Source organism: Elaeis guineensis, chromosome 14, assembly GCF_000442705.2.
Source record: "Elaeis guineensis isolate ETL-2024a chromosome 14, EG11, whole genome shotgun sequence".
Lineage (NCBI taxonomy): Eukaryota > Viridiplantae > Streptophyta > Magnoliopsida > Arecales > Arecaceae > Elaeis > Elaeis guineensis.
In genome coordinates this window covers 25996261-26022732 of record NC_026006.2, presented here as the reverse complement: position 1 = coordinate 26022732, position 26472 = coordinate 25996261, and positions in this window count along the sequence as shown.

The following is a 26472-nucleotide window of genomic DNA, read 5'->3' as shown; positions in this document are numbered from 1 at the left end:
TTCAGATCTGAAAGTTTTGATGTTGTTCTGGCATAAGGTTGCCCTGGCATGACTTGTTATGCTGTATGGTTATCCTAGAATGATGTTAAAATTTCTAATTAAAAAGAATTTTAGATCTAATTTTTTCAGCATATATGTGATATATATTTTGTTATTTAGATCTGAAAAGAATTTTGAGATCTATTTGGATTTATATATATGATATAAGTATGTTTAGGACTGAAATTTATTTCTATGATCTGAATTTGTTTATGTATATGATACATATTTGTATGTATGATCTGAAACTGTTTCGAGATCAAAATTTACTTTTTATGCAAAAAATTTAGATCTAAAAATTTAGATTTAAGATCTGAAGTTAGTGTTTATGCATGAAGCATTGGTCATGGGTAGATCAAATTAGGTCATATTGGGTCTGATTTGATCATATTGGGTCTAAATCGATTTAACAGTTGATCAAACTAAGTCAAGTGTTGATTAAGATGAAATCAATAGAGCTTAAGATTATATAAATGTTATTGATCGAATCGATTGACACCCATATATAGAATCGATTAATTTAAGCACCTAATTCGGCTCTATGGCTCGAATCTAATTCACCTAAGCCAACCTATTTGGATCAATTGTCCAATTGGTGTCTAAGATAAGTAATTGAAATGTGATTATTTAATAGGTTTCATTCATTGATTTGGCCAATTTATTAGTGTCTAAGAAAAGCAATGGGGGACCCCCACCAATCTCCACTTATCTGGCCAATTTGAAAGATTGAGTGTCAAATATAGTTGCTTGGCTGTTTGATTTAGTCCATGCCAATTAGATCAGTCATATGATGACTGATTAGATGAGACCTAAATCTAAATCTCTCCATGAATATTAAGTCCAAAGTCTTCCACCATTGTAGATGAGCGGGCATGCTACCGGCATTGATTGTTCTCGGTTGGTCACAGTGGTTCAGTTGCATTGAAAACATGCAACCACTCTATTAGCAAAGAGTTACTCCAGGGTAAAGATGGGGTTGGCCCAATAACTATTAAGTGAGGGATCCAATGACAGCTTTGTACCTACTTGTGAACAGTGGGCTGACTTAACTAAGGAGTGTGGGCAATAATTGTTAGGTGATCTCATATGACTTAGAGACTAAGTAGCTGTAACATGCTTAGAGAAGCATCTACGCAAAGAGTTGTCCACACATCGATGTTCATTCATATTACCAATAACTGTTAGATGAGGTGCACGGTATCGGTGGGACCGTAGCACCCACTAGAAACTCAGTTGTCGCATTAGAATTTTTGTTTCTCTACTCGAAGAGTGTGGAAGATCTGATAAAATAGTGGGAGTCTCTTTTTGCATCTAAAAATCTCTAGAGCAAATAAATAAGTACAAACATATAATTAAAATTTTTGCTCTCTACTGTTTATTGTGTCAGCTTCCAACCCTCTAGCTTGAATCTTAGATATCAACCAATTAACCAAAGTCAACTACATAGACTGGCTCACAAACTTAAGATTGTTTTTAATTTTAGAAAATTAACCAATGTACTATATCAGGTTATTCTAATGTTAACGACTCGTCCAATCCATATTCAACGAGCTATATTTGATGAATAGATGGACAATGTCAATAAAGATAGGTGCTATATGTTGAAGTCTATGTTAGATGAACTCCAACATATGCATAAGCACATGTTCACTGCTAACGACATATTGATTCATCTATAGTATTGTGAGGTGATCAGAGTCGCACAGCATATGCGATGCATAATGGACAATTAGTTTATGATCGTTATTTGATAATGATCGAGGACATTAAAGAGCTTAAAAGGCTCGACATGACCATGCATAAGGAATTATTTGTGGATTTGATTCTGTGATTTTTGATTAGTTTATATAAATAGTTTATGGTAAACTATCATATGAATGACCATCATGGCACCTTATCTGAATTGGTCAAAGTATTGCTAACAAAGGAACTTTGAAAGAGTTTAGAGGTAAATATCTGGAGAGCCTAAAGAAACAAAGACATGCCTAGAGTCGGCATGTCGAAATTGCTGAATACTATCCTTATGATTTTCTCTTCTCCCAGATGAGTTTTGAACTCTAATGTAGAGTCGATAGGAAAGTAGAGGGCTGAGAAAGTAACCCTTAAATTGGCTATAGGGCAACAAGTGCTGTTGTAGCCATGGGTATCTATCCTTTGTGATTATCATTTGGATTTAGTTCTTAGAGACGGTCTCTATCATTTGTATGATGATGTATCTGTGAACTTAATTGAGCAAGTAGTGAATACCATTATATCGGAGAGATCTAGAATTAAGATAAACCTTAAGTATATATGGATTCTTAGGCTAAGTCATATTGGAGAAGAAATGATTAACAAAATGAAGAATAATGGGTTTTTGAGCTCATTGACTGTTGAGTCATATCTAGTTTGTGCATCATCTCTTTGAGAAAATATGATCAAACTACTCTTGTGAGACAAGAAAAAAAAAGATCATTGAGATACTTATCCTTATACACATTTGATGTATGTAGCCCATATGATGTGCTAACCAATGAGTTGTCTCTACTTTGTTACCTTTACTGATGATCAGTCATGGTATGGGTAAGTATATAAGATACAAATCTGAAATTACTGAAAGGTTCAAAGAATTCAGATGTAAATAGAAACAAATCGAAAAAATTTCTAAAGGTATTTCGATCGGATCAAAGATGCAATACCAATGAAAAGAATTTCTTGGTTATCTCATAAAATGGTATAGTTTCATATTGGACTGCTCTTAGTACATCTCAGCTCAATGAGATAAGAAGAGTCATGGGACTATATGAGATATGGTTCGATCCAAGATGAAATTTACTGATTTATGTTGTTTTTTTAGGGATATGCTTTATTTCTATGAAATTGAGTTCTTTCTAAATCTGTTCCTACCATACCATATAAGATATGTATGGTGAGAACTGAATTTTGATTATTTTGAGATTCAAGGATGTCCAGCCTGTATCTAAGACAGCATGTGGATATGTTAGAGGATAGGTCTATAAAGCTCAGCCTACAAGAGTGTGGGATACTACTTTTTTTCTGAAAAGATTACAATATGATTGTAACCCGACATGCTATCTTCTTGGAAAATTGTTTAACCAAGTTGAAGTAATGGGAGGAAAGTTTAGCTCTAAGAGAGTATCTCTAAAGAGTAGCGAGCCTTGGGACCTTAAGAACCTATTCATCATGAGCCAGTAGATATTCCTCTTCCACCTCAAACATATAGTAGGATCTCCAATTTCCTCGAAAGGTACTTGGGTATACTTAACAGAGGATGTAGAGAAAGTCATTTCTCATGGGAGATAGAGAACATAAAGATGATCCCAGAATCTACAACGAGGTGATGTAAGACATCGACTCCAAGAAAGAGATGTAAATTAGCTTTCCTGACTGGATACTAGATGCTGAAAGGGTTAGCATAGAAATCTTAAAGAGGGGTCTGCTACCCTCTCGGACATACATATATGCCATGTAATGTACTTGAACTAATATAGTTAATACTGTGAATGTCACAAGTAGATATCAATTATATCTAAGCTAAGAGCATTGGATTGCTATGAAAACATCCTGGAGCTCTTGAGAAGAACTAAGGATTTGTTCTTAATTTGGAGAAAGATCAAAGTTAGGAGTGAGAGGATACACCAATTCAGATTTTATGTCGGACATGATAGTAGAATGTCTACATCATTGAGTGTGTTCCTATGTCAATAACTTTGAAGGGTTTCAAATAATCGATCGATGGAAGCTGAGCATACTGTAGATGTGTAGAATGCATTCTGATTCTAATGTTAGTTGCAGAATTGGATGTCATGCTATCAGATGCCATGACACTATACTGCAAAGACAATGGCACCATAGCCCTTGCTAAGGAGCCTAGGTCTTACCAGATATCCAAGCACATAGAGCAGCAGAACACGCGACTACATTAAGTAGAAATACATAGAGGTGTAGAGAGCAAACTCTACATGAGACATGGATGACCCACTAATAAGTCACTTAGCTAGCCTAAGACCAAAGCCTGTCTTGTGTAGATGGGGCATGGTACATGGCTGATTGACTTTAGTGCAAGTGGGAGATTATTGGATGTATGCCCTGGAAGCTAATCTTAGCTGACACATATTATATTTCTAGGATATGATTTTGTACTTATCAGGTATTTATATTACCATTTATACTTTATGTGTCCATGAATCATCTAAGGGATTAACAAGATGATGACATATATTCTCAAAGAGTCGAGAATTTGAGACATGTGTCATTGATAGTTGATTCTTAAATTACTCCTGATCATAGGATCATCATGGGAATGGTGTTTGATCTAGATAGACCAATACACGGATCGCTTCCTTCGGACAGATGGGTCTCAAGTCTGCGATGTAATGACACGGGAGCGAGAGTACAGGTGGTTGTTAGAGAACAACGAGCACTGAGCGTGACTAACACGAGAAGTCACATGGATGTCTGCTCACTCGTTAGTGACTTTTTCGATGCTGCAATTGCATGCTGGTCTTTTGACCTGAGATGACACTACTGCTCGCAGTGAGGCTACTGGAGTTTGACTGACATATCAACATGGGTCTCAATGAGCCCTTATAATAGATGTTGGCAATAGTTGATCCACTGTAGGAGTAAAGTATGTATCAAGATGGGATCTATCGACCCTAGCAGAAGGGAGTAGTCCTATGGGATTTAAGAAGCTGAGTCTTTAAGTCTATGGCCATAGTAGTGTGATTGATGGAAAAGAGTTTCCATATAATTATATATGGACTCAAGCTAATTGAATTTATCATATAACCGATGATGAGATTTAACGATTCATCTATGACATACTATCTAGTCCGGACTCACGATAGAGGGACTATATCATGCGTTAACTGTACCTAGAGGTTCATCACCTTTTATTTTACTGGATTGCCACTACATATTGCTAAGTGTCACTGGTGGATTGTGAGACCCACGAGCATCATCTTGATGATCGATGATACTTGATGGGCAGAGTTGGAATGGTTCCAATCTATTGAAAAGAGTTTCAATGATATTGTGATAGAGATCAAGTTTGAAGGCCTTGAAAAGTTCAGAGAATTCAGAAATGATGTAAAAAAGAAAACAGATAAATCCATAAAAATCTTTCAATCAGATTGAGGAGGGAAATACCTAAGCGCTAAATTTCTGAGATATGTTAAGGAGAACGATATAGTCTCTCAATGGACTTCTTCCAGCATGTCTCAACTCAATGGAGTATCTGAAAGAAGAAATAGGACCCTATTGGATATGGTCCAATTCATGCTGAGCTTCACTGATTTACCTTTATTTCTTTAGAGACATGCCTTACTTATCACGATGTATATTTTAAATAAGATTCCTTCTAAATCTATTCCTACCACACTATATGAGATATGGTATAGTAAGAAGTAGAGTCTGAGTTACCCGAAGACTTAGAGATGTCTAGCCTATGTCAAGAGACAGAAGGCTGACAAGTTAGATGATAGATTTATTCTAGCTTGCTTTATAGGGTATCCCAAGGAATCTATGGGATACTACTTTTACTTTTCACATGATCATAATATGATAGTTAGTCGCAATGCCACATTCCTAAAAAAATAGTTTATCCAGGATGTGGTAATAGGAGGTTAATTGAGCTCGACAAGAATATCTTTGAAGAGCAATGAATTATAGATCCTCAGGAATCCATCCATAATGAGCCAATAGTTAATATTTCACTTCCATCTCATAGATCAGGTAGAATCTACCATCCTCCTGAAAGATACATGGATATGCTGAAAGAGGATGTAGAGAAAGTATTTCTTATGGGAGATGGGGATCATGGTGATGATCCTAGTACTTTCGATGAGGCAATATCTGACATCGATTTTAAGAAATAGTTAGATATAATGAAGTCAAAAATTGACTCAATGCACTCGAACCAGATATGGACCTTAGTGGATCCACCTGAAGGAATTGTTTCTATTAGGTGTAAGTGGATCTATAAAAGAAAAATAGGTACCAATGGTAAGTTAGAGACCTATAAGGTCCATATCTATAAAAGGAATTGTTTCTATTGTGTCTTAGAGATCTATAAGGTAAGGCTGGAAGTGAAGGGTATAGTCAACATGAAGATATTGACTATCATAACAATTTTTCACTTGTAACCATACTGAAATCTTATTGAAAATTGTATCTTAAAGTCAATTGTCAGCTTGTTGATGATTATGCTCACATTTGTAAAATGTATATGAATATTTATTAATAAAAGTTATTTGACTTTTTCATCATATTTTGTCCATCTTATTTGAACTCCTGTATTGTGATGAAGTCTTTAGTAAAAGGAATATACTCTATAAGCCAATCAAAATTTATATTTTGATAGGTTTTCCTTATAATCTTCGAGACTCATGTATTAACATTTTATAAATAAAAGGTATTTTTCATCATATGCTGCATCTTACTTTTGTAGTGATTATAATCAACTCCATAAATTAGGACAATGGATTTAGGGTTATGATAAGATCATACCTATGAGACCTAAAATTCTAAAAATTTTGATTTAGAATATTCCTAGTTATAGGAGCATTGAGTAGAAGATCAATGTTCCAGATAGACTAGTACTTCCTATGTATGCTCGATGGAGAGGATGGCTGATCTCATAAGCCACTTATGTGAGACACTAATGCAAGAAAGTTGGTGTTGATTAGAGAATGAGTTCACTGAGTCAATCCGACCTAAGAAACATCTTATGAAATTTACTTATCCGTTAAAAGATATTTTTTTATAGTGGTAGTTGTGCATGTGATTCTTTGACCTGAGACTACCATAGAACCTTGTATATATGAATTCATATTTTGGTTCATACTCATTGATGACTTAGTCATGTATGGGGTATTCTGGATATGGTGGAATGTGTATGGAGGTTGTGAGTAGGTCAACATAGAATCGATTACTCTTGATAAGAGGAGATCACATCCTATTTGCTCTAATCGATTGATGATTCAGGAAGTCTTTGATCAAAGTAGAATGAAAATTAGAAAGAGTTTTTAATATTTTATTAATCAAATCATCATTTAAGATCAAGAAAAATATGAATATAATATTGAATTTGACATCATTCCATATCCAGAGTTATATTTCGGGTGCAGAGAGATCACAGAATCGAATTGCACGGTAACCTTTTACTGAAGGATATTTTAGGTATTTTTATCAAAATTCAATATCTTTTAGGTAAACATGACACATTGCTAGATGTCAATCTTGTCTTGTGGGTTTGATCAAATTAAAGAATTTAATTTGATCACCAATTAGAAAGAGTTCTAATTACTGAAATCGGGTTAGCTCGATTGAATCTAGATCGATAAGATTAAATTCTAATCAAATCAGATCGACTGTCATTTAGACCCACTATTAGCTAGATGTGGAACCCAATGAGTCACATACAAAAAAAATTGATCAAAGGTCTAATTGGATTAGATTACATTTGCGAAATAGACATGCTGGCACATGTTGCAATTCCTAGCTCCTTATTTCGAATCGGGTTTGAAATTGATTCCATATTAGGCTAATTAAGTTCAAATTAATTCAAACTAATTTTGGGTTTGAGTTGGGTTAGCCCTTGGCTACATGTATCAGAATTTTGATGCCATTTTACTTTGTCCCCACACATCAAGAATTTTTTTTGTGCATGGGGTGCAAGTTTTGAGTGCAGGACCTGAATTAGTGTCCCATGAGATTTGATGCCCCTTCTTCAAGCTTATCCAATGTTGCACGATAAGAAAAATTTTTTTAGTGATTTTTGAGTTAATTTTGAGTACAAAAAATTCTTCTGAGGCTAAAACATTTTCTGATTTAATCGTGAAAATTGGTTGAAGTTTGAAATCCTGTCAATTTGATCCATGCACCTAACCAAGAGTCCAACCTATGAAAGACTCTAATCCAAGTGTCACGCCACATTTTAATTTCAGATTTTTTTTACACCATTAGCAAGTTAGCGCCTTCATTTTGGCATATTGGATAGCCAAAAGTCGCTAATGGATGGTGGAGAAAAAAATATGCAATGGGAAGCTGTGCGACACATCGAAGAATCATCGAGAAAAAAATATTTCGAAGAGTCCTTCTGCGCGAAGTGTCTCTCAAATTTTTTTCTAATGATTGTCATGTGTCATGAGATTTCTGATGGGCATGGAAAATTGGCTAGGGGCATGAGAAATTTTTTAGGGTGCGAGATGGTGTGTGGAGGGGGGTGCGAATCATTCCCAAAGGCAATCTATCGCTAAGTATTTAAAGGGGGTGCGTCGGGGGATTTGATTCATTTAGATTTTCAATTCCTTCTTTCTTTCTTACATCCTTTCTTTATTGTCCAATTAGTCTCTTTCTTCTCTTATTAAGATAAGTCCAAAAATAGTAAGGACAGGTCCGATATTAGGATATGAGCCTAGGGAGAGAATTAAGGAAGACAAGGAAAGAAGAAAGGTAGGGATAGGAAGGCTAGGAAGAGAGGAAGAAGGTCTTGAGGTCTTGGTGCCAAAAAAAATTCTCAAAGTAAGAATTTTGGAGGAGGAATCATCTCAAGGAGTTGGTGTCCTGGTCATAGCACTGTATGGATCATCGTTGGAGGGTGAACATTGGGCGTTTGGTAAAGGTTCTTTCAGAATTTGGATTAAGCACTGTAGGTATTCTTTTATAGCTTGAATTTAATTTTAAATATATGTTATATATGATTGTTAATCATCAAGAAGATGTTGATTTATAGATTTAATATTTATAATTTTTTATTTTAAATTTTTGAAATATATTATGCTTCCGTTGTGCATGCCCACCCTGAAACCCTACAGTGATATCAGAGCCGGCCTTATTTTCAATCATATATACATAATATTTATGTGATACATATTATGATTCATGCTATAAAATAAATTTTGCCATCAATTATGCTTTCATTGTTGGGCCTTATGTGGTGCTCCCAAGGCTCAAGGGACCAAGGCTAAGGCCAAGGTGTAAAGTCCATGAAGTGGTCATGGGGTTTCTAGGACTACTTTAGGCCTTAGGATGAAAGGCTGTCCACCTTTCGGATCTTGAGGTCCAGGGATTTTGGGCCTTAAGGAGCTAACTTATATTTGGGCTATGATTGAGTTCAAGATTATGAGATTGAGTCAAGTCATGGGTGTACATGGGCTTGGGTAAGCACAATCTTATATTGAGTTAGCCAGGAGAGGTTTTGGGTTGGGTCACATTGACCCTGTATGTAAACATATATTGTATTTGGACTTGATGAATCGAAAGGAATATAAAATCATTTTCTCCCTAACTTTCTCTCCTTTCCTTCCTCTCTCTCTCTATTTCTCTCCATGTCCTAGAAGCAAGAAACCTAGGGTTTCTTGGCTGCTACCCCAAAAAGAAAAGAAAAGAGGCACTAGAAACCAGTGCCCCCCTATTTGTGCACCCCCTCTTGGCCGCCCAAGAGGAGTTTCAGGTCTCATCTTTTATTTTTGGAGGCTTCATCAAGAGTACTTCCAGATCCTAAAAGGTAGATTTTAGATCTGATGGAGAAGGGATTCAAATCGCAGTAAGAAATCTTGCTGATAGGATTTACAAGGCTGCTGAAATCTTGAAGGTTGTTTTTGTTTTGCTTGGTTGCTGGCCTTCAAGGACCTCCATGACCTGATCCTTACTATTTCCTAATGTCCACAACCTGGGGAAGCTGCTCCAATAATTAGTATCAGAGCACAGGTTGTGTGGAGAAAGAAGGAGACTCTAGAAGTTGAAGATCTTTAAAGGCTGAAATTATAGCAAGGACCCTGCTCAAGATATTTGTCAAATCCCTTAGAGTTTTATTGTGTTTTAGTTTGGATCCAACCATGGGAAGCAACATGAAGGTTGATTTTGAGAAGTTTGATGGGAAAGAAAATTTTTCCATGTGGAAAGTTCAAGTTGAAGATCTTTTTGGTTCAAGCAGATCTGGATCAGAAGAAGCTTGTTCTGTGATTAGAGAATGTTTGGTGGATGCGACACTCTATTCGGTATTAGAGGAGAGGAGGACCTCGAAAGGTTTGTGATCGAAGTTGCACACCATATATATGGAAAAAAATATGTGCAACAAGCTGATATTAAAGAAGAGACTATGTAGCCTTCGGATGCAGGAAGGTGGAGATGTCTTGGGTCACATCCAAAAATTTGACCAGATGTGCAATGATTTGCTGAACATCGGGGTGAAGATAGAGGAGGAAGATAAGTCATTGCTACTACTATGCTCACTGCCCCCTTCCTATGATCTATTGGTGACGTCACTGCTCTACGGCAAGGAGACCTTGGAGTATGAAGACATGATCTTGGTGTTGCAGTCCAATGAACAGCGAGAGAAGTTGACTAAGGAAGGTGCTCTCCAGGAGGGCTTGGCTGTGGGGGAGAGATCTAGAAGAGGAAGGGAAAGAGGCAAGTCAAGGGGACGATCAAAGTCTCGGAAAAGTAGGAGTAAGAAGGATGTCAGGTGCTACAAATGCAACGAGATTGGGCACTTCAAATGAGATTGCCCGCAGTGAAAGAATAAGAAGGAAGATAAGGGAGGATCTGATGCGCTGAGTACGATGGCTGATAGTGAGGTGGAGGATGACCTCTTGGTAGTATCAAATGGTCACAGACAAAACACAGGTGTATGGACCCTGGATTTAGCCTGTTCACATCACTACACCCCAAACTGATCTTGGTTCGCTACATACATCAGGACAGATGAATGGAGCATGACACTTGGAGATGATCACCCATGTTGAGTTGCTGGTATTGAGAGTATTTGGGTGAGGATATTTGATGGGATGGTGTGGACTCTCACTAATGTGAAGCACGTCCCAGATCTAAAGAAGAATCTCGTGTCACTTGGTTACCTGAAGTAGAGTAGCTACAGCTTTAGTTGTCATGCCAGGAGTGGGGTGTTGAACATCTCAAATGGAGACATGGTAGTGATGAGAGGTAGGAGGATGGAGAACAACCTCTACAGGATGGAAGGACTTGTGGTGACTAGAGAATTTAATGCAGCAGCAGCAGCGTAAGATCAGCAAGGGACTCACTGATTGTGGCACTACCACCTAGGCCACATGGGGAGATCGTGGGATGAAGGAGCTGAGAAAGCACAGTCTGATTCTAGATCTGGATGGAGGTATTTCAGAGGTATGTGAGCCATGCCAGATGGGAAAGCAGAGAAGAGTGTAGTTTACCAGCAGTTCGGTTCGCAGTGCAGTCTCACTGGAACTAGTTCATACTGATATATGGAGATCGGCCTCGATTTCAGCCAAAAATGGGGTAAGATACTTCTTAACCTTTATAGATGATTTCTCAAGAAAGGTATGGGTCTACTTCATGAAGGAGAAATCAGAAGTCTTCACCAAATTCAAAGTATGGAAAACTGAGGTGGAGAAGGAGACAGGTCGGAGCTTGAAGTGTCTGCGGTCCGACAATGGAAGAGAGTACACCGGCAAGGAGTTTCTAATTTTTTGTGAGGAGTGTGGTATCAAAAGGCACTTCTCGGTGAGAGGGACTCCTCAGCAAAATGGGGTGGCCAAGAGGATGAACAGAACCCTTATGGAAAAGGCACGGTGCATGAGGCTGGAGGCAGGGCTTCTTAAGGTGTTCTGGATTGATACAGTAGATGCAGCCTGTTATTTGGTGAATCGGTCACCTCACACTAAGTTAGATAGTGGTATTCCAGAGGAAAAATGGTTTGGAAGGAAGATTGGGTTGAGCCATCTAAGGGTGTTTGGGTGCACGGTATTTGTGCACATTGGTGCTGGTGAGCGGAGCAAATTGGACGCCAGGTCATGGAAGATAGTGTTCTTGGGATATTCATGAGGAGTTAAAGGATACTAGCTGTGGGATCCCTTAGAGAAGAATATTGTCATTAGTAGGAATGTTACCTTTGATGAAAATTCAGTTCTCCAAAAGCAAGATGGCATGGAGGAGCAGCAGGAGCAGTAGGAGGTCCAAAAGGACAATGCTGGACAACTAACTTCTTATTCTATTTTGTCACTTGCAGGTGCATCGAGAGAACTTGGTATTCAGATGAAGCACTCCCCAAAGGTGTCTCCATAGGTGGAGAGAGCTCAAATGGATAAAAGAAGCCAGAGGGCCCGACAGGAGCAAACTGGACTTAGGACGGATATCGGGTTGCACTGCACATGCCCAAAAGAAACATCAAGCAACCAGAACAATACGTCTTCGAAGAATCGGTGTCATATGCCCTGGTGATAATGAATGGGGACCCCTACACCTATGAAGAGGCTATGGAGAGCCAGGATAAAGAGAGGTGGGTCCAAGCAATGTTGGAGGAGATGCAGTCTCTCCACAAGAACAAGACGTGGCGATTGGTGCAGTAGCCACAAAGAAAGAAATCCATTGGTTGCAAGTGGGTTTACCAATACAAAGAGGGACCTTTGGAGCAGGGAGGTATCAGGTACAAGGAGAGGCTAGTGGCCAAGGGATACTACCAGAAGGAAGGCATTGACTTCAATGAGGTTTTCTCTGCCATCGTCAGGTATACTTCCATCAAGGTGCTGCTGAGCATCGTTTCCGCTCAGGATTTGGTGCTGGAGTAGATAGATGTCAAGATAGTATTCCTTCATGGGCATTTGGAGGAGAGCATCTACATGGAGCAACCACTTAGGTTTCGAGAGCCAGGAGTAGAAGAAAAAATCTGTTTATTGCAGAAATCACGATACAGACTGAAGCAGTCGTCGAGGCAATGGTACAAGTAGTTTGATTCTTATGTGAGGAGCATCAGGCTTTCTAGGTACAAGTATGACTCTTGTATTTATATTAAATCTTTGGAGGATAGGTTTAGAGTGTTTCTACTATTGTATGTGGATGATATGCTTATAGCATGCAAGAGTAGGAAAGTTGTGTAGGAATTGAAGGTAGCCTTATCTCGAGAGTTTAAGATGAAGGATTTGGGGCATGTGAAGAAGATCTTAGGCATGAAAATCTTCAGAGATCAAGCCAAGAGGATGCTGCATTTATCTCTAGAAGGTTACATCAGGAAGGTCTTGGAGAGGTTTGGGATGAATGATGCAAAACCGACGGAGCTGCCACTCGTCGGGCACATTAGACTCTCGAAGACGATAACACCACAGACTGAGATGGAGGCTCAGAAGATGGAGAGAGTGCTATATGCCTCTGGTGTGGGGAGTCTTATGTACGCAATAGTGTGTTGTAGGCCGGATATCGCCCATGCAGTGAGCCATGTCAGCAAGTTCATGGCACAGCTTGATAGGGAGCACTAGTGAGCACTAAAGGTGATCTTCAGGTACTTGGTGGGTACTATTGGAGTTGGCATTTGTTACGGACAGCGAGAAGGTGCTGAGGGACTCTCCAACACATCCAAAGAGGCTCAGGGGCAGATAGGAGGGTTTGTGGATGCGGATTTCGATGGAGATGTGGACACCCGATGGTTGATAATAGGTTTTGTATTTAGCCTATTTAGAGGTCCCGTTTCATGGAGATCGTGCTTGCAGCCCATCACGGCCTTATCCATGACTGAGGCAGAATACATTGGTGTTACGGAGGCAGCGAAGGAGGCCCTATGGCTGAAGACTTTGGCATTGGAGATGGGCCTTGCACAGGAGGCTATCAGGGTGTACTGCGACAGTCAGGTGCATTGTTGCTTGCACAGAACTCTGTCTACCATTTTACGATAAAGCAAATCAATATCAGGTATCATCGGATCAAAGAGCTTATGGAAGAAGGTGAGGTGGAGCTGGTGAAGGTCCACACCAAGGAGAATCCAGCGGATGCACTGATGAAGGTACTTCCATGGGACAGCATTCGAAAATGTGTGATATTGATATACTTGAGGAATAGAACGGAGTTGGTTGAGGCCTTGGGGCACCAAGGTAGAGATTATTGGGCCTTATGTGTTACTCCCAAGGCTCAAAGGACCAAGGCTAAGGCCAAGGTCCAAAGTTCATGAGGTGGTCATGGGGTTTCTAGGGCTAGTTTGGGCCCTAGGACGAAAGGCTGTCAGCCTTTCGAGTCTTGAGGTTCAGAGATTTTGGGCCTTGAGGGGCTAACTTATATTTGGACTAGGATTGAGTCCAAGATTATGAGATTGGGTCAAGTCATGGGTGTACATAGGCTTGGGTGAGAATAATCTTGTATTGAGTTAGTCAGAGGAGTTATTGGGTTGGGTCACATTGACTTTGTATATAAACATACATTGTATTTGGACTTGATGAATCGAAAAGAATACAAAATCATTTTTTTCCTAACTTTTTCTCTCTTCTTTTCTCTCTCTCTGGTCCTCTCCATATCCTAGAAGCAAGAAACCTAAGATTTCTTGGCCGCCACCCCAAAAAGGAAAAAAAAAAGAGGTGCTAAAAACTAGTGCCCCCCCTTTTGCATGCCCCCTATTTATGCGCCCCCTCTTAGCCACCCAAGAGGAGGCTTCATCAAGAGTACTTCTAGATCTCAAAAGGTGAATTTCAGATTTGATAGAGAAGGGGTTCAAATCACAGTAAGAAATCCTACTGACAGGATTTACAAGGCTGCTGAAATCCTGAAGGCTGTTTTTGTTTTGCTTGGTTGCTGGCCTTCAAGTACCTCCACAACCTGATCCTTGCTATTTTCTGATGTCCACAATCTGGAGAAGCTACTCCAACATTTAATGATGAGATGAATTGATGCATATATGATGCACCATTTCATCATCCTGACATAAGGTTGTCCTAGCATAACGGGGTTATGCTGCAAGGTTGTCTTAAGATGATGAAAGTCTATATGTTACACTTGTACATATAGAATATTTTAATACTAATATATATTAGTATAAATTAGCATTATATAGTTAAAATATGCATGAGACTAATAAAGTCCTCATTAAAAATTATATTAAGTGGTAGTGATTAGCAACAACGGATTAACCAATCTTGATCAATTGATTGATGGGTGTCTAGAAAAATGCTAAAGGTGGTTCTTTAATTGATTTCGTTGTCTAACTTGGTCAATTTATTGGTGTTTAAGGAAAGCAACGGGGGACCCCCACCTTACTTACCTGGCCAATTTGATTAAGCGAACTTGATATTGAAAAATCCTATTGTTGAAAATACTACTAGAGGCCTTCCTTCATGCTAGGTTAATGTTACATCATGAACTATGGCTAGCTTATCGTGTTATCATAAATCTTGTCATAAAGATTGATATAACATAATCCTAGTGCATAAAAGATGCTTATGGCAATTTTAGATGTACTGCTTTGTTGTGTTCCCACAAGGACAATTATATTCAAATTTGATCGTATTGAAATGAAGGGTCTTACTTAACTAAAATATTATGGTTTGTTGTATTACCACAAGGCTAATAATATTTTAATGGCCAAGATATGATATTGAAAATTGCATGAGATATAATTAGAAAGAGTTTTCTACCTATGAACTCATACAGATTTGTTATGTTAACACAAGATTATTATGAAGAATTAGGATCTCAATCTTATTATGATAAATATGCAATATATATCTCCTTCATCATAGTAGAGGGTTATGATGTTTGACAAAATAGTGAAAGGCACAATTAAATCTAAAGATCTAATTTAATTGTGTAAGTCAATATAAGTTGTTTGCTTTTGTAATGTTCTTTATTCAATGTAGATTAAATTCTACAAATGGCATCTTCACTATCATTGAGAGAAATTTTAGATTTTAACAAGTTGATCGGTCCCAATTATATGGACTGGTTGAGGAATTTAAAAATTGTACTCACTCAGGAGAAGCTCTCCAATATTCTTGATGTCCCCGAACCACAAGAGGTTGGAGATGATGCCACAGAGGAGGTATCCACATACAGGATGTAGAAGAATGATAGTTTAACTATTAAGTACATCATACTAGCCTCAATGAGTAATGAATTACAGAGGCAGCATGAGAGCATGGATATTTAATCCATACTCCTCAATCTTAAAGAGTTATATGAAGAACAGAGTAGGGCTGCTAGATATGAAATATCCAATCCATTATTCTGTACTAGAATAACTGAGGGGTCATCCGTACAAGATCATATTCTGAAGGTCATTGATCTGATCACCAGATTGGGTTAATTAGGTTTTGTGATGGATAGAGAATTAAGTCAGAATTTGATCCTGCAATCTCTCCCCGAGTTATTCGCTTAGTTTGTCATAAATTATTATATGAACAAACTGAATACCTCCTTGCTTGAGCTGTTGAATATGCTCAAGACAGCTGAGAGCCATATGAAGAAAGAAAAAGCACCAATTCTTCTTGTGGGTAAAACTTCTAAGAAGAAGTCAGGCTTTAAGGATTCTAAGAAAGCATTGAACTCTAAGGGTAACAAGATGAAGAAGAAGGGAAAGAAAGTCTCCGGATAGGGTACCTGTTTTCACTGCAGCAAGGCAGGACACTAGAAAAGGAATTACAAATTATATCTTACAACTGTAAAGGCTGGTGCAAGCGATGCACCAAAAGGTATATATGAGATGCATACAATTTTGTCATTGAGTTCTTTCAATTCAGACTCTTAAGTATTGGATACCGCCTGTGATTCTCATATATGCAAATCATTGTAGGGGTTGCAGAACATTAGAGTACTGACGAAGGGTGACTTCGAACTTTATGACGCTAGAGGAGAGTCCATTCAAGTAGAGGCTGTAGGGATATATATGTTGGAGTTACTTTGTAGGAAGATCTTAGAGCTAGAAAATTATTATTATATGCCTAAGATCATTAGAAATATTATTTCTGTATTGTTGTTATTGCAATGAGATTATAAAATTAATGGAAAGAGTAATAGTTGCTCCATTTCTTTTTCTAATGAAATTCTTTGTCATGGCATTATTAATAATGGTCTTTTGATTCCATCTAATGATAATATTTTTCATATTGATAAAAGCAAAAAGTGAAAGAGAGATAAATAATACTTTACTTTGGCATTGTTGACTTAGTCATATAAGTGAGATAAGGATTAACAAGTTATACATAGAAGAGTTCTTTGATCCTCATGATTATGAATCATTAGGAACTTGTGAATTTTGTCTTATGGGAAAAATGTCTAAGACTCCATTTAGTGGACATGGAGAAAGGACAAGTGAGTTATTAGGACTTATATATACTGATGCATATGGTCCTATGACAACAGAAGCTAGAAGAGGATACTTTTATTTTATAATGTTCGATAATTTATCTAAGTTTGGATATGTGTATCTTATGAAATACAAATCTAAAACCTTTGATAAATTTAAAGAGTATCAAAGTATGATTGAGAAACAAACTGGAATAAATATTAAAATCCTTCGATCCAATTGAGGAGGGGAATATTTATCCAATGAGTTTCTACATCATCTTAAAAAAAATAAAATTCTCTCAAAGTGGACCCTTCCTTATACACCACGGCTAAATAGTGTAGCAGAAAGAAGAAATCGTACTTTATTAGATATGGTGTGGTCCATGATGTACCTTACAGACTTGTCTGTTTTCTTCTGAGGATATACCCTAAAAACTACTGTCTATATCCTGAACAGAGTACCTTCAAAATCTATACCAAACACTCTATATGAGATATGGAGAGGAAAGAAACCTAATCTTAAGTATTTTAAGGTATGGGGTTGTCCAGCCTATGTTAAAAGAAATTTTGGACATAAGCTGAGTGCTAGGGCAGAAAAATGCTTATTTGTAGATTATCTTAAAGAGAGTATAGGATACCTCTTTTACCACCTTACTGAATAAAAGGTGTTTGTCAATAAACATGTTACTTTAATAGAAAAAGTGTTTATCCTAGAAAGAGGTAGTGGGAAGAAAATTGAACTTGGAGAAGTTCAAGATCTACAAATGCAAGCACAAGATGATCCTCAACCAGAAATACCCATCAATGAAGTATAGCCATAAAATACACCTCCTCTCCAAAGATCGGATAGAGTACGAAATGCACCTATAAGGTATGGGTTCGTTATTAAAAATAATGAAGCCCACATCATTGAGAATGATGAACCTTTGATCTATATGGAAGCCATCATGAGTAGGGACTCAGACAAATGGCTAGAGACTATGAAATCCAAAATAGACTCCATGTACTCTAATCAAATATGGACTTTGGTTGATGCACCAGAGGGTGTGACCCCTATTGGATGGAAATGGATCTACAAGAAAAAGATTGGAGCAGATAGCCAAGCTGAAACCTATAAAGCCAGACTGGTTGCTAAAGTTTCAGACAAAAATAGGGTATTGATTATAATGAAACATTTTCACCTGTTGTCATGCTTAAATCTATACGGATTATGCTTGCAATAGCAGCATACCATGATTATGAAATTTGACAAATAGATGTAAAGACCACCTTTCTTAATGGTTATCTTGAGAAAGAGGTTTACATGTCTCAGCCAGAAGGATTTATCTCAAAAGAGAGAGCAAATCAGGTATGCAGGCTTGAGAAATCCATTTATAGATTAAAGTGGGCCTCGAGGAGTTGGAACATCCGCTTTGATGTTACAATCAAAGAGTTTGGCTTTATCAAAAATATGGATCAACCTTGTGCATACAAGAAGACTAATGGGAGTGCCATTGTCTTCTTAATTTTATATGTGGATGACATACTTCTCATTGAAAATGATATCCCAATATTACAATCGGTCAAGACATAGCTATCACGTAAGTTTTCTATAAAGAATTTGGATGAAACATCCTATATACTAGGTATAAAGATCTTTAGAAATAGATCTAAGAGGATGTTAGGCTTGTCCTAAATCAAGTACATAGACTTAGTACCAAAGAGGTTTAGCATGGATGGGAGTAAAAGAAGTTACTTACCCATGAGTCAAGACATACATCTCTCTAAAAAGATATCTCCTAAAACACTGAAAGAGAGAAATAGAATGAGTTCTATTCCTTATGCTTCGGTAGTAGGGTCAATCATATATGCTATGCTATATACCAGGTCTGATGTTGCATATGCCTTAGGCATAGTTAATAGATTTCAGGCTGATCTAGGAGAGGATCATTAGAAAGCAGTGAAAAATATTTTTAAGTACTTGAGAAAAACTAAGGATATTTTTCTCGTATATGGAGGATCTGATCTAAAACTAGAAGGCTATTCTGACTCTAGTTTCCAATCAGACCCTGAAGATAGCAAGTCCACTTCAGAGTATGTTTTTACTCTTAATGGTAGAGCAATTAGTTGGAAAAGTTCCAAGCAGCAGATTGTAGCTAACTCAACTACTGAGGCAGAATACATAGCTCCAAGTGAAGCCACCAAAGAAGTTGTCTAGATGAAGAAGTTCATCACTAAGTTGGATTTGATTTCTGAGATTGAGAATCCAGTACCACTTTATTATGATAATACTGGAGCAGTTGCTCGAGCAAAGGAACTAAGATCTCATCATAAATCCAAGCACATTCTAAGGTGCTTCCATCTCGTTCGTGAAATAATCAAAAGACAAGATGTTGTCATTGAACAAATAGAAACAAAGAACAATGTAGCAAACCCGTTCACTAAGGCACTACCACAACAGCAGTTTGATCACCACCTTGATTGTATGGGAATAAAATATAAGAGCAATTGACTTTAGTGCAAGTGGGAGATTAAAAGGAATATGCCCTACAAACCAATCGAAATTTATATTTTGATGGGTTTTTTTTTGTAATCTTCTAGACTCATGTATTGATATTCTATAAATGAAAGGTATTTTTTATCTTATGCTGCATTTTACTTTTGTAATGATTATGATGAACTCCATAAATTAGGATAATAGATTTAGGGTTATGATAAAATCATACCTATGAGATCTAAAATCCTAAAAACTTTAATTTAGAATATTCTTAGTCATTGGAAAATTGAGTAGGAGATCAATATTTCAAATGGACTAGCACTTCCTATGTATGCTCGATGGAGAGGGTGGCTGATCTCATAAGCCACTTGTGTGAGACACTAATACAAAAAAATGGATGCTCATTAGAGAATGAGTTCACTGAATTGATCCGACTTAAGAAACATTTTATAGAATTTACTTACCCATCAAAAGATGTTTTCTTATAGTAGTAGTTGTGCACGTGATCCTTTGACCTGAGACTATCATAGAACCTTGTATACATGAATCCGTATTTTGGTTCATACTCATTCATGACTTAGTCATGTACGGAGTATTCTGGATATGGTAGAATATGTATGAAGGTTGTGAGTAGGTCAACATGGAATCGGTCACTCCTGATAAGAAGAGATTCCTATTTGCTCTAATCGATTGATGATTCAGGAAGCTTTTGATCAAAGTAGAATGAAAACTAGAAATATTTTTAATATTTCATTAATTGAATCATCATTTAAAATCAAGAGAAATATGAATATGATATTGGATTTGATATTATTTCATATCCAGAGTCATATTCGGGGTGCAGAGAGATCACAGGATCGAATTGCACAGTAACTTTCCACTGAAGGATATTTTTGATATTTTTATCAAAATTTTATATCTTTCAGGTAGACATGACATGTTGCTAGATGTCAATCTTGTCTTGTGGGTTTGATCAAATTAAAGAGTTTAATTTGATTGCCAATTAGAAAGAGTTCTAATTACTGAAATTGGTTAGCTCGATTGGATCTGGATCAGTTAGATTAAATTCTAATCAAATCAGATTGACTTATACTTAGATCCACTGTTAGCTAGATGTGAAACCCAATGGGTCATATATAAAAAAATTGATCAAGGGTCTAATTGGATTAGATCATATTTGCAAAATAGACATGCTAGCACATGTTACAATTTCTAGCTCCTTATTCTGAATCGGATTCAAAATTGTTAAGTCTAAATTAATTCAAATCAATTTTGGGTTTGAGTTGGGTCAGGCCTCGGCTACATGTACCAGGATTTTGATGCCATTTTACCAGGTGCCCATGTATCAAGAATTTTTCTTGTGCGTGGGGTGCAGGTTTTGAGTGCAGGACCTGAATTGGCGTCCCATGAGATGTGACGCCCCTTCTTCAAGCTTATCCAATGTTCCACGATGAGAAAAAAATTTTTCAATGATTCTTGAGTTAATTTTGAGCACAAAGAATCCTTCTGAGGCTAAAACACCTTCTGGTTTAATCATGAAAATTGGTTGAAGTTTGAAATTCTGCCAATTTGATCCATGCATCTAACCAAGAGGCCAACTTGTGAAAGACTCTAATCCAAGTGTCACGCCACATTTTGATTTCAAATTTTTTCCAAGTCATCAGCAAGTTAGTACCTTCATCTTGGTCCATTAGATGGCCAAAATTCACTAATGGATGGTTGAAAAAAAATATGCCATGGGAAGCTGTGCGACGCATTAGAGAATCGTCAAGAAAAAAAATATTTCAAAGAGTTTTTCTGTGTGAAGCATCTCTCAAATTTTTTATCCATAATTGCCATGTGTCATGAGGTTCTTGATGGGTGTGGAAAATTGGCTGGGGGTGTGAAAAATTTTTTGAGTCATGAGATGGCATGTGGAGGGGGGCACGAATCATTCCCGAAGGCAACCTATATCGCTAAGTATTAAAAGGTGGTGTGCCGAGGGATTTGATTCGTTCAGATTTCCAATTCTTTCTTGCTTTCTAATATCCTCTCTCTATTGTCCAATTAGTCTCTTCCTTCTCTTGTTAGGATAAGTCTAAAAATAGTAAGGACAAGTCCGATTTTAGGACAAGAGCCTAGGAAGAGAATTAAGAAAGACAAGTAGAGAAGAAAGGTAGGGATAAGAAGGCTAGGAGGAGAGGAAGAAGGTCTTGAGGTCCTGGTGCCCAAGAAAATTCTCAAAGTGAGAATTTTGGAGGAGGAATTGACCCAAGGAGTTGGTATCCTGGTCATAGTCTTGTGTGGATCACCGTTGGAGGGTGAATACTTGGGCGCCTGGTGGAGGTTCTGTCAGAAATTGAATTAAGCGCTGCAGGTATTCTTCTATAGCTTGAATTTAATTTTGAATATATGTTATCTATTATTGTTAATCATCAAGGAGATGCTGGTTTATGGGTTTAATATTTAGGATATCTTATTTTAAATTTTTGAAATCTATTATGCTTCTGTGGTGCATGCCCATCCTGAAACCTTACACTTAGGACTATATTTAATCGACAAAAATAGATTTGTCTTTTAGTCATTAAAATATGTTCGTGACTAAATGATATACTGTTAATAGGATGATAGCAATATCAAGTATTGGTCATTGTGTGCCATATGGGTTGGTTGTCCTCTTAACCAAAGAGTGTGGAGACATTGGTATGGCATGTAGGTGGAATATAGATGTACATTCGTACCGAATGTGACTATTTACCGAGCACTCTACTGTCAAGAGTAACTCATGAAGGGTATGGGTATAAGTGTTCCTTCGACCTGAGATTACCATGGTGACTTGTAAACAACTCATTGTACTTTAGTATTGGACCATCTGAATTTTTAATTCAATGACGAAAGGTTACCAGGTGTAGTTAAGTACTTATCAAATCGATGAATGAGTCAAGATGAAATTGACCTCTCTGAATAAGTAGGAGTTATGTATCAGTGTATTTCAATTTAGTAAAATCTTGGTCAGGATAATCCATGTGATAGATTTGAAAGATTGAAATACAATGTGGTCGACTATATTAGGGTTGACAGTTAAACCCTAGGTCACCTTGAGCATTTTTGTTAAAGGGATGAATTATACAGTAACCATAAGCTAGTAAATTTTAGAATGTTGCTTTGCAATCTTTTGACCTATCCAGATGTTGGGTATCATTGCTAGATGGTTACATCAATTAGTGTAGAAAGTTGTTCCTATACTACCGGCTTAGGTTTGAACTTATGAAATCACACATATTAGAAGATTTGGTCAGATTAAATAGTTGAAGAGTCCAATTGGATTGTCTCTGGTGAAGAGTCCCACTAGAACTGGGATTCTACAGGAGAGTTCTACTGGACTAGGACTCTGCTATTAATAAAGGATTTATTAGCAATTGACTCAATTTGATTGCTAAGTACTCAATTTGATTGAGCAAAGAGCTTTGGATCTAGTCTAATTGAATTGGATTCAGTTTGACTTAGACTGGGTGTCTAATCGTAAAGAAAATTTGTTCCTGATTTGATCAGGACTTGGGCTCAACTAATTCCTAATTAGGCTAGGAATTTATTGAGATGATTGAGTTTCTAATTAGATTAGGTTCATTCCTCTCATTGAGTTCAAATCAGATTTGATTTGGTTTAGAATCATATTAGATTTGATTTGAGTTCAATCCAGTCAACAGGGACTCTATCCTTCTCCCTTGTGCCACCCTGGATGCATGCCTCTCTTCTCAATGCCAAAAGGATTTTGTTGTGTCAATTTTGGGCATGAGGAGAGAGGGCATAGATAGGATGGGCGGCATTCATGATGAGTCATAGTCTTTATCTCTTATCTAATTTGAATGTGATCTAAATTAGAGATAAAAAGATAAGAAGGAAAGACATTCGTTATGTTTGAAAAGAAGGGTGGCGCAAAAAGATTTTTTCCTTGAATCTTTGAAGAGTTTGTTGGCATGAGAAAGATCATATTTCTTTCTCATGCCTATTGGAAAATGTATCTCAAAATCAATCGTCAGCCTGTTGATGATTGTGCTCATCTTATAAATTATATATAAATTTTTATTAATAAAAATTATTTAATATTTTTATTATAAATTGTCCATCTTTGAACTCTTGTGTTGTAATGAAGTCCTTAGGACTAGAAGTAATTAACAAAAGAGGATTTATCGTTAAGTCCTTAAAAGTGTTCCGACCAAATGATATGCTATTAATAGGATGATAGAAATATCGAGTATAGATCATTGAACGCTATATGAGTTAGTTGTCCTCTTAACCAAGGAGTGTCGAGATACTGTTATGACTAGCAGATGGAATATAAGAGTATATTCGCATCGAACGTGACCATTTGCCGAAAACTCTGCTGCCAAGAGTAGCTCATGAAGGGTATGGGTATAAATGTCCCTCAGACCTGAGACTACCATGGTGACTTGTAAGCAACTCACTATTCTTTAGTACCAGACCATCTGAATTTCTAACTTAGTGATGGAAGGATACTGGGTGCAGTCAAGTACTTATTAAGTTGGTGTGTGAGTCAAGATGGAATTGATCCCTCTGAATAAGTAGGAGATATGCATTAGTGTATTTCAATTTAGTAAAACTTTGGCCAGGGTAATCCATGAAATGAATTTGAAAGGTTGAAATATAATGTAGTCGACTTAATTAGAGTTGACAGTTAAACCCTAGGTCACCTTAAGCATTAAAGTTAAAGGGATGAATTATACGGTAACCATATGCCAGTAGGTTCTAGAATGTTGCTTTGCAATACTTTGACCTATCCTGTCGTCGGGTCACCATTAATAGATGGTTACATCGATATATATAGAAAGTTGTTCCTATGCTACTAGTTTAGATTTGAACCTATGAGGTCACACGTATTAGAAGATTTAGCCAGATTTGATGGCTGAAGAGTCCAATTGGATTGTGACTCTGATGAGTCCCATTGGGACTCCTACTTTAGAGGAGAGTCCCACTAGGATTGAAACTCTATTATTAATAGAGAATTAATAAGTAATTAAATTATTAATTGACTCAATTTGATTGAATAAAGAGCTTTGGATTAAGTCTAATTGAATTAGATTCAATTTGACTTAGATTGGGTTTGATATGATTAATCCTGATTACAAGAAAATTTTGATCCTGATTCAATCAACTTGGATATTTGGATTTCTAATTGGATTAGGTTTATGCCCACATCTCCTAATTGGACTCCCTTGTCAACTTGGACTCTATCCTTATCTTCTTGCACCACACTTGGTCTCATGCCCACATCTCCATGCCAAATTGGATTTGGCTTGACCTTTTTGATGTCAAAGTAGTTGACATAATAAAGGTGGGTGGCAATGATTGATGAGTCATAATCTTATCTCCTGTCTAATTCGAATGCGATCCGAATTAGAGATAAGATGCAAACTAGAAAAATAATTTTTCATACATGAAAGATTGTTGGCACCTTTATGATTTCTTTCCTATTTTTCTTGGAGAGTCCTTTGGCGTGAGAGACTCCAGAATTATTCTCCATGCCATGGTGATTTTTCTAAAATTTTTTAGGATGCCAAAAGTGGTTTTGGTGTGGACTCTTGGCGCCCTTCCCTTGGTGAAACCCTAATTCCTAGTCTATAAAAGGGTGGTCCTCCTCTTTGGCATCATGTTTCTCTTCTCCCTTGCTAGTGTTTTTATTTCTAGAGTCTCTCCTCCTCTTCTTCTCTTCCTCCTCCAGATCCCTTCCTGCTTTGGAGTGTCCAAGTTGCTTGAAGAAGAAGGAAGAGATCAGTTATCAAAGTTGCTTGCATGCTAGCACCTTCAGGCACCTGATCTGCACCAGTCTTTGCATAGATTTTTTGTAGAGGCCAGATGATTTTATATGATTGCGAGTGACCTGAGGAACATCTTCTCCAACCATTAGACCAGAGAAGATCAATATCAAATTGGTTTGGTAAAAATTTCTATCTTATCTTGATCGTAATGTTGATCTAATAGTTAGATCTAGGATTTTAGCATCAATGAGATCGATGTAGGTTTTTATTTTCAGATTTAAAATACATATATTTCATATCATAGATCATGATGTGATAGTCTAAGATTAGATCTTGTGCATGTGATTAGGATTAAATTATTTAATATTTTATTTTTGCTGTATAAAAATTTTAAAATAGCACTACTGTATATTTCCTTTAAATGGTATCGGAGCCAGATTATTTTGATATGAATTATTATGACTTTAGATTTGATTTTTTAATGTTGGATCTAATTATTTATGATTTAGATTAGATTTAAATAAGTTTATTTTTAGATCTGATTCTCATTTGTTTTGATTAGATGTTTCGAGTAGCAAAGTACTCGGATTGAGTAATCACCAGACCGTCCGATCATAGGAGCAAGTAGAGTTTCATGACCCTCTCTTCCCATAAACCTAAAGTTAGAATCAAAGAATTGATTGACCATATAGAGAAATTGATTAAGTCTAACCAAATGTTGAATTAAATTAATCAGAGTTTCTCTAATACAGTAGTTGTAGATGGTCAAGTCCATGTCTTTGATCAGACCAAAAGAACCTTGATTGTGGCTCAGTAGTTGAACCTAAATAATTAGGTTAGTCAAATCGAAACTAATTAACCAATTGATGTTTAAGGTAAGTTTGGCATTTTGACTGGTTGTTTTTAATTGGGAGCCGATTACCTCACCATTTCGATGGTGTCTAAGGCAAGCTTAGAAGACCCTCTCACCGATCTTACTTACCTGGTCAATTTGATGAATTAGATTTTAATTAGATTGCTAAGTGATTCAAGTTAGCCCTTACCATTAAGATTGATACTGATCTAAGTGCCAGTTCAATCAGCATGACTTAACCCAATTCAGTGACTTGGTTTAGTCAGTGGGAGAATTATGGTCTACTGATTGAACTCTTCTTCTCTTTTTTA